The following is a 9,242-nucleotide window of genomic DNA, read 5'->3' on the forward strand; positions in this document are numbered from 1 at the left end:
GAAGCACGTTTCATGGTGGGATGTTTGGCCGGGTGGGAAGGAGGACTGACAGTTCTCACGATACTTACCAGCATGTGGAGACACACCCCCCTCAACACAAACTCCACACAACTCACCAGGTAGAATGCATTGACTCACACCTCTGTGAAACATCATCAAAAGACACCCCTTACTGGGTGCAGCTGTGTGAAGCACAGGGGCTTTCTTTGGACTTGTAGCCAAACAAACACCAGGATTTCACAGTCAGCCATCTTGCCATTGCTGTCACACCCCCTCACAGGGAAGCAGAGTCAAGAGGGAGGAAGTATGGGCATGCTGGGAAGGGGGGTGTAGCCAAGAGCATGATGGGAGTCGCAGTCACAGACAATCTACACCCACTCACATGGCCCAGCAAGCATACACCGAACCATGCTCGCCTCACAGGGAGTGGGAAGGGACTGACAAGATGTCTGACACTGGGCTCTGTTGTGGGGAGCACAAGGCCCTGCTGGGAAATGGGCTACAACAAACACCAGGACTTCACAGTCAGCCATCTTGCCATTGCTGTCACACCCCCTCACAGGGAAGCAGAGTCAAGAGGGAGGAATTATGGGCATGCTGGGAATGGGGGTGTAGCCAAGAGCATGATGGTAGTCGCAGTCACAGACAATCTACACCCACTCACATGGCCCAGCAAGTTCCAACTGAACCATACTCGCCCCACAGGGAGTGGGAAGGGACTGACAGGATGTCTGACACTGGGCTCTGTTGTGGGGAGCACAAGGCCATGCTGGGACATGGGCAACAACAATATCAAACTCTGTCTGTGACAAGCTGGGAAAAAGCAGTGTACAGGCAGGCATCTGTACAGTAGAAAATGCCATGTTTGTGAACCATCGATACATGTAGAAACATAACTCACATCGTGTGTCTCTTCCAAACACAGGTGGTGCTGGGGCCCCAGCACCAAATGAAGAGGATTCCCATGCCCAGACTCTGGTGGATACTGTGCTCTCTGGTTTGACTCTGTCTCTGTCCTCTTTGGATGACGATGACCAACCTGGCCCCTCCAGTGTGAGTCATCACGCAGCACCAACAGCATCAACATCTGCACCCCCTGTAACCACGCCTCCAGCATCTGGAAACCGGCAGGGCACCCCCGTCAACACGGACAGACCAAGGCCACTGAACACCCACAGCACAGGGACACAGGACCCCCCGGAAGCTGCAGCAAACACCACCAGCAACACCACCCAAGGGGACCCAGTGTCACCTGTGTGTCCCGCCGCTGGTCCTGCCTGTGTGGATAGGGGTGCTGGGAGGGGTGGGAGGCAGAGGGCGAGCCTTGCAGAGGGGTCTGGACTGCATGATGACCCCCAACTGGCACGCATCATAGATGCGTACCAGGATAGCACCGGAGGATTTGGCCAGGTAGTGGGGATCCTCAAGGACATGCAACAGGAGCAGGCTGCCCACCATGCCCGCATGGAGGCCAAGTGGGATGCCCTTACTGCGATGCATCGGGACATACTTCAATGCCTCCGCCAGATCAACACAAACCTGTCCACACCTCCCTATGTGGCCACAACATCTGTTGCAACACCATCTGCCAGCGCCACAGGGAGGGAGGAGGACTCTGGCGGAGAGTCCCCTGCACCGCAGAGGCCTGCACCTGAGGATCCCCCCCCCAGGAAGAAGAGGGGTCGTCCGAAGAAGGACATGTGAGAGGCAGATGTCCCAGCACATCCCCCAGGGCCTCTAAATCTGTTCTGGACAATGTCCTTTGTGCGCAACCCGTTCACCTTGCTCAATCGCACACAACTCGCCTACATGACATGGAGGGTTCATGTTGGACCAATGTAGCAGATGACTGTGGACTTTACTCTGGACATTTCATCTACCAGCACTTCCAACTCTAATGTGAACTTTGGATTCCAAAACCAATGTACAGCACCCACCATCCTGTGCACTTTCCTCACACATGTTCGAAAATAAACTCACCAGTACACCATACTTGCCTCTGTTGTGATTCCAAATTGTCATGTGTCATGGAGATGTCAATCTGCTACACAACACAGTGCATGCCAAATACTGCAAAAATGTGACGACCGTTAGGTGAGTCATGGTGATGTGACACATGTGAGGGAGACACACCACTATGGCACCACAACACATACTCACAATGGTCATGTTACTCATCCCACACAATGATGTTGACTTGAAACACATAGGTATGCACAACCACAACAGCTATCCACAGTCAGTGGTAACAAGTCCACAGGTGAGGTAAGCAAATGTCAGATGTGGGAAGACAGACAACACACCTAACAAAGCATAGCACAGGTTCATTACACATCAGCAACATGTTTATTCAAAAATAGTTGCAAAGCAATTGTACGTTACGGTGGGCACACGGTCACAGAGTGTCTGAGAATTGTAGTCCAGGGGTGTGAGACACATCACTTGATGTCAATTGACTACTCCCACACTGGTGTCGGATTCTGGGTGGTGGGGGTCAGTGTTGAACATACAACAGGCAAATTACCCTGTGAAGGACAAACACAAGACACAGTCAAAAGCACAGCAGAACAGGAGAGAAATGCAATAAACATGCAGAAAACATGTCGCAAGTAACCTACACAAAAACAAGTTAGCAGTACTACCCTATTGTGGAGCACACACCACCTGAATGGACACATCACTGCACGCATCCAGTCAAGTGGCTCACAGACACACTCAGACAGCAACAGAGCAGCCACAACACATTCCAGGTTAACTCCATACATTGACATAACAACCCTGGAAACTCACATTCAGGTGAAGAAGTTGTTGATGAGCTGTCAGAGGACGTCACCCTCATCCTCATCATCACTGGCATCTTGGCCCAGGCCGGGATCCTCCACAGGTGCCGGAGGTTGGTCATCGTCATCCTGGATGAGAGGCACCTTCTTCCGCATTGCCATGTTGTGTAGCATGCAGCATACAAGGATTATTTTGCACACCTTTGCAGGTTCATATGGGAGGGCCCCTCTGGTCTTGTCCAGGCAGCGAAAGCGGCTTTTCAGGAGGCCGAATGTCCGCTCAATCACCCTCCTGCTCCGATCATGTGCCTCATTGCAGCGCATCTCGGCTGGTGTCACAGGGTTCCTGAGGGGTGTCAGCAACCACGGCATGTTGGGGTATCCGGAGTCACCTACACACACAAAAATGAACAAGTAGCTGAGTTTTGTAGGAGTGCGGAATACAACATTGACAAACACACACAATGATAAACAGTCAGTACACACCGACAAGCCAGGCATGCTGAGCTGGCATCTGTGACATCAGCGTTGCAATGCGACTACTCCTCATTATGTAGGCATTGTGCGCAGAACCAGGGAACCGTGCACACACATGTGTGATAAACATGTCTGCAAGACATACCACCAGAGCATTGATCGATGCCTGCTCATGTGCCTGTGGTGGTATCAGGGCCACATGTGTCCCATCAATAGATCCAATGACGTTCGGCATCCTCCCCAGTGTATTAAAGGCATCCTTTATTTCAGGGAGTTCAGCTGGGCTCGGGAACTTGATGTACAGGTCTAGGAAATGCAACATCCCCTCCAAGACATCGCGTAGCACCCGACTAAACATAGTTTGCAACATACCACCAGCAGTAGCCACAGTGTACTGGAAGGTACCAGTAGCAAAGAAGTGAAGGGCTGCCATCACCTTCACCTCTGGGGTCAGTGCTGTAGGGCATGTCCGGCCAGGTAGCAGATGTGGCGCCAATTGCTCTGCCAACTCCTCAATCAGTGGCCTGGTGAAGCGGTACCGTCGGATGCAGTCGCGTTCCTGCATGGTTGCAAGGTCTGGGAACGGTCGATGGACAGCTGGTGCCCTGCAGAACAGAGATGAACAAAGGAAGATTGTCGGTTCATCCACCCATGTGGCCATGACCAGGCTCAATATCACATGATAGATCATGACATTACACAATGTAAATGTAAATGTAAATGTAAATGTGCAGATATTTATATAGCGCAAATCACCAACCGGTCTCTAAGCGCTTGCTTAGGGAACCCGTCCTGGTATTCCCCTGTGAGATAACCCAGCAGGGCATCCACAAGGTGAAAGCCAGGCATCCCGCCACGAGGGGCCATGTACTGAGGTGGGTGCTGTTGGGCATGGACACATATGTCACCTACATGGCCATCACCTCACATATCAATTCCACATGTCCACATGAGTCCCATGTAGTGCAATGGCCAATCATCTGGCTGTGTCACCCGACCTATGTACTGCTGTGACGTTACAAACACACACCACAGTGACAAGTGAGGCCTGATGTCTCCCAGGCATCACAGATCTTTGCCAAGCAGAAACCCAGGGTCCCTGTATTGCCACAGCGACACTGGCATAGACATAGCGTATCACGTACACACCACAAGGCAAGCGTGTGTCCCACAGGTAGTGGCCACTGTTGTCCCTGCAGGCCCTACATGTACGTCTCTTAGACACACACACACCATCAAGGTTGATGCATATACCACATAGATGTGGAGACTGTCACCCATTGGGCACATGTGATCAGACACATCTGAGACACAACATGCACACAGACTGTGGGTGCACATCAGTATTGTAGCTACAGTTCTGACTGTGACGTACATGCCATCACCCCCAGGACTCAGGGTGTATGTGACATGGCCCAAACATATCCAACATGAAACTGTGTCCGTGACTCATGCTCATTACTTTACATTTGCACATCACAGTGGTAATGTGCACAACACACAAAGGATTCTGTCCCCGGGTACACGTGCACAGCTTGGGAGTGGCTGCACAAAAGTGCCACCCAACAAACCAAATGTGGCCCCCCTGCAAACACCCACGGAATGCAGCCTTACATGCCATGGGACACTATGTGGCCAATGCTGTAGTGTGGTAGGTGTGCACAGGTGTCCCTGGCAAGTAATTGTGTGTTGAATCCGTCAAATAGTCACACCAATGAGGTCCGATGCGGGTGACAATGCGTACGCATTGCACGGTTCATGACCGAGCCGTGCGTATGCTTTGATGAGGTCCGACGCGGGTGACAATGCGTACGCATTGCACGGTTCATGACCGAGCCGTGCGTACGCTTTGCCATTGAATACAATGAGGTCCGACGCGGGTGACAATTGTACGCATTGCACGGTTCATGACCGAGCCGTGCGTACGCTTTGCCATTGACTGCAATGAGGTCCGATGCGGGTGACAATGCGTACGCATTGCACGGTTCATGACCGAGCCGTGCGTACGCTTTGCCATTGAATGCAATGCGGTCCGACGCGGGTGACAATGAGTACGCATTGCACGGTTCATGACCGAGCAGTGCGTACGCTTTGCCATTGACTGCACTGAGGTCCGACCCGGGTGACAATGCGTACGCATTGCACAGTTCATGACCGAGCCGTGCGTACGCTTTGCCATTGACTGCAATGAGGTCCGACGCGGGTGACAAAGCGTACGCATTGCACGGTTCATGACCGAGCCGTGCGTACGCTTTGCCATTGAATGAGGTCCAACACGGGTGACTATCATGCATACGCGTCAGGCAGGCATGGTCCAAGACAGGCGTACACATTGGCCATTGAATCGTATTGAGACGGGTGCATGTGTATTTTCAAACTACACGTTGTACAGTCAGTTGACCGAGCCGGGCGCACCCATTGGCTCTGGACTGTCATGGAGACGGATGCGGATTCAAAACTTGTACGAGTTGTGAGCTGGAAATTCAGTTGGATGCCTACAACAATGTTGCAATTACTAATGTTTCATGAAGGTGAAGATTTGAACGATCCGGAAGGCGTGTACGAGTCGTACTTTTCCATGGATTGGCCAGATTCATAGAATGCAACCGTGTTGGACCTATCACTTGGGACACATGGCACAGATTCTGCCTCTGCAGCACAGATATAAGGCTGGCTGGCCCCCAGGGAGCTAACTTGCCTGCACTACATACTACTGGATCACATCCCTGCTACCACTGCTGCTGTCTCTGCATCCTCTGGCTCCTGCTATGGAATGTACTCTGGAGAGGGCCCCAGCCTTCACTGAGGAGGAGAACCAGGCCCTGCTGGACGGGCTCCTTCCACAGTACAGCAAGCTGTATGGGAAACCAGGGGAAGAGGTGAGTGTGCAGTCCACTGCCTTCCTAATTGTGCATGTTGTCTGACTAGCAGTACTAGCAGCGTGTACACCAGTGGCAAGCATTCTCACTGACTACTTTCATCACCCAAAGTGTGTAGGGACATGTAATGAACAGGTGTCCTGCTGCTAAAGTGCATTAGTGCAAGCTTAAACTTCCCAGGCATCGTTAACATGTCAGACATGCAGGTGATTTGTCCTTCCCCATGATTGCACTACCTGTGTAACTCATTTCCCTTTGTGATGATGACATGTATCTCCAAATGTGTGCAGCACAAATATGGGGCATGTGTGTTAATGTACTTTGAACTTTGTCATCCTCACAGGTTGATGCCCACCAGAAGCAGGAGATATGGCTGACCATCGCCCGGGCAGTTCGCTCTGTGGGGGTCTACAAGTGCCGGATCCGCAACTGCCAGAAGAGGTGGCAGGACCTTCAGGGCTGGACCAGGAGGATAGCTAGAGTCCAGCTGAAGTTGTCACCTCCACGCAGGAGGGGCGGACACTGGACCCTGACCCCCCACATGCTTCGGATCCTGGCGGTGGTCTTTCCGGTCCTGGATAGGCAGCTGAAGGCCAGACAGTGGCAGGAAGGGGGTAAGTCCATGCCTAATCTGTGTACTATATCTGACATGCTAATTGCAGTCTTTTGGCCTGGTCACACTTCCACATTACGTAGGTCTTGTAGTCCAATACTCAGGTCCCTCAGTTGTGTGATGCACCCTCCTCATCTGTTCCACAGGTGTGGCCACTACAGTCTGTTGCTTGTGTCACTAGGGCACTGTGTCCCTGCAATCAGCTATGTTTCAGCTACCGGACAGCATCTGTTCCCGTGACTCTGTTGTGTGTTTCATGGGTGGTTCAATTAATTGCTCAATGCCTGAGATGTGACATGTGATTTGTGTGTGCCCTTGAGATGTGTTCCAATTGCTGGTCTGACTCGCCACATGTGGCTGGGGTATTCCAAACAAACCCATGCAGCAGGGGACTCCAATTGTGGAGCCTCAGGAGTATGTATATCAAGTATGTCACACTTGCTTAGCCACCTGACTACTGTCCAGGGCCAAACGCTGTTTCATGTAGACCTGGGCAGTCATGCCTCCTCAAGGGCATTTAGAAACACTCTGTAATCCCACTCCTGTGTATCAAATTACAGGTTGTGCTTAGTGACATGTGCCTTCGGGTGTCTGCCTCTGTGTCATTATGGTGTGGCTTGTTACGTACAACTGGGGTGTCCATGATTCAGAGGGTCAGCAGGACATCTGAGATGTGACTGTGAGAGACAAGACCTGTGTGACATATAGGTGTGTGATCATCTGACAGCGCACAATGGTGTATGCAACTGTGTCCTTCAGGTAGCTGGGTTACATGCATGGCAGACTGTGATGTGTTAATGTACAGGGAGTTGTGTTTGCAGAGACTCATATGTCTGATTTGCATGATGTGGGGTCTTCTGGTTCCTGGATATGTTGTTTGCAGGTGATGGGCAAGTGCACCAGCCATCTGCAGAGTTAGCTTTACCCCTGAGCTATGATTGTGAGACAGTGCATACTGTTGTTGTCTGGATGCCCTGCCCCTGTGACAGGAGACAGTGTTGATTGACTTTTCAGGCATGCCAGTGCCATGGCATTTAACTTGCTATGAGTGATCCTGCATTGTGCTCAAGTGTGCACCATGCACCCCATTGTGGCATTGCCCTTCAGGACATGAGAACATCATAGTGTGTGTTGCTGGCATGCATCACAAGCATGTGAAATGAGTCTCTGCCCATCCCTTCATCCGGACACCTGTACTGAGTCAGTAGCAAGAGATGTGCTGTGTGTATAGTGACATACTCCTACATGTTCACTTGCATGTACAACTAATGTGTGGGTGGTGCATGTCGGGCCATTGGGGTATTAGCATCCAACATGCAGCAGACATATGTGTGCAAACCAAGTAGGGATATGTGTGCCATGGTTGATGTTGAGAATGACAATTGGCTTATTCTAAACAGTGTTGGCACTTTGAGCTGTGTTCAGCTGATGATGCCAGGGCTTGCCCTGTGATGTGATGTACTCACTGTGGTGTGTGCAGTCAGTGCAGGTGACTGATGTTGTTCTCTTACATCCTATTCCTATCCAGATACATCCACTGCCACAGGAGGGGGCAGCTCCACGGACCAGGATGAGCCACAGAGCCTGACAGGGACAGAAGGAGAGGAGTCGGGGGGACCCAGTGGCATGGAGGGCGAGTGGAGCCACACAGAGGAGTCGTCAGCACCATCCCCCCCAGCTGAGGGCCACAGCAGCTCTGAGGATGACTCCCTTGTGGAGGCGGGTGTCAACAGCCACCAAACCCCAGCTAGTGAGGCTGTCCCCGCCACCGCCCCCACCACCACCATCACCACGCTCCCATCGGCTCCCATCCCAGAGGTCCCTGTAGGCTCCCGTGTACAGGAGCATGTCTCCTTTGTGCCAGGCACTGCTCCCCTGCCCCTGTGTCCCCTGCTGCCCTGAGTGAGGAGTCTGTGGACTTACTTAGACAGATCCATGTAGGGCAGACGTCGATGCTGAAGGTCCTCCATGCACACACAAGTCTGTTGACGCAACTGGTGTCGTTCATGGAGGGCATTTCCTCGGGAATGTCTGCCCTACAGAGGACCAATCAGTCCATGGCCTCCTCCCTGACAGCAACAGTGTCCCTCCTCCAACAGTCCCGCACCCCTCCTACCCCTGCACCACCCATGATTCCTAGCAGCCTACCTGTCCCAAGCACACACACACCTGCACATTCTCACAAAGCCACAGACACGGGCAGGACACAAACACCCAAACCAAGGTCTAGACGTGCACACCAGCAAGCGCAGGGGACTGATAGCACACTCACAGGGGCTGGTTTGCAGACACACACACAGTCATCCACAACCACTCCGCGGTCCTCCGAAACCTCTCCCTCCCAGCCCCCTTCCCGTGCCTCACCTGCAACACCATCTCCACAGAAGCTCTTCCTCTGTGACCTTGGCCTCTTCCCCACCGACCCAGCAGATCCTGATTACAAGGGGAAGAGGAAGTCCCCACACACAGAGGGGAGTGCCCCTCACACCCGGA

This window comes from Triturus cristatus, chromosome 1_1 (genome assembly GCF_964204655.1).
Source record: "Triturus cristatus chromosome 1_1, aTriCri1.1, whole genome shotgun sequence".
Lineage (NCBI taxonomy): Eukaryota > Metazoa > Chordata > Amphibia > Caudata > Salamandridae > Triturus > Triturus cristatus.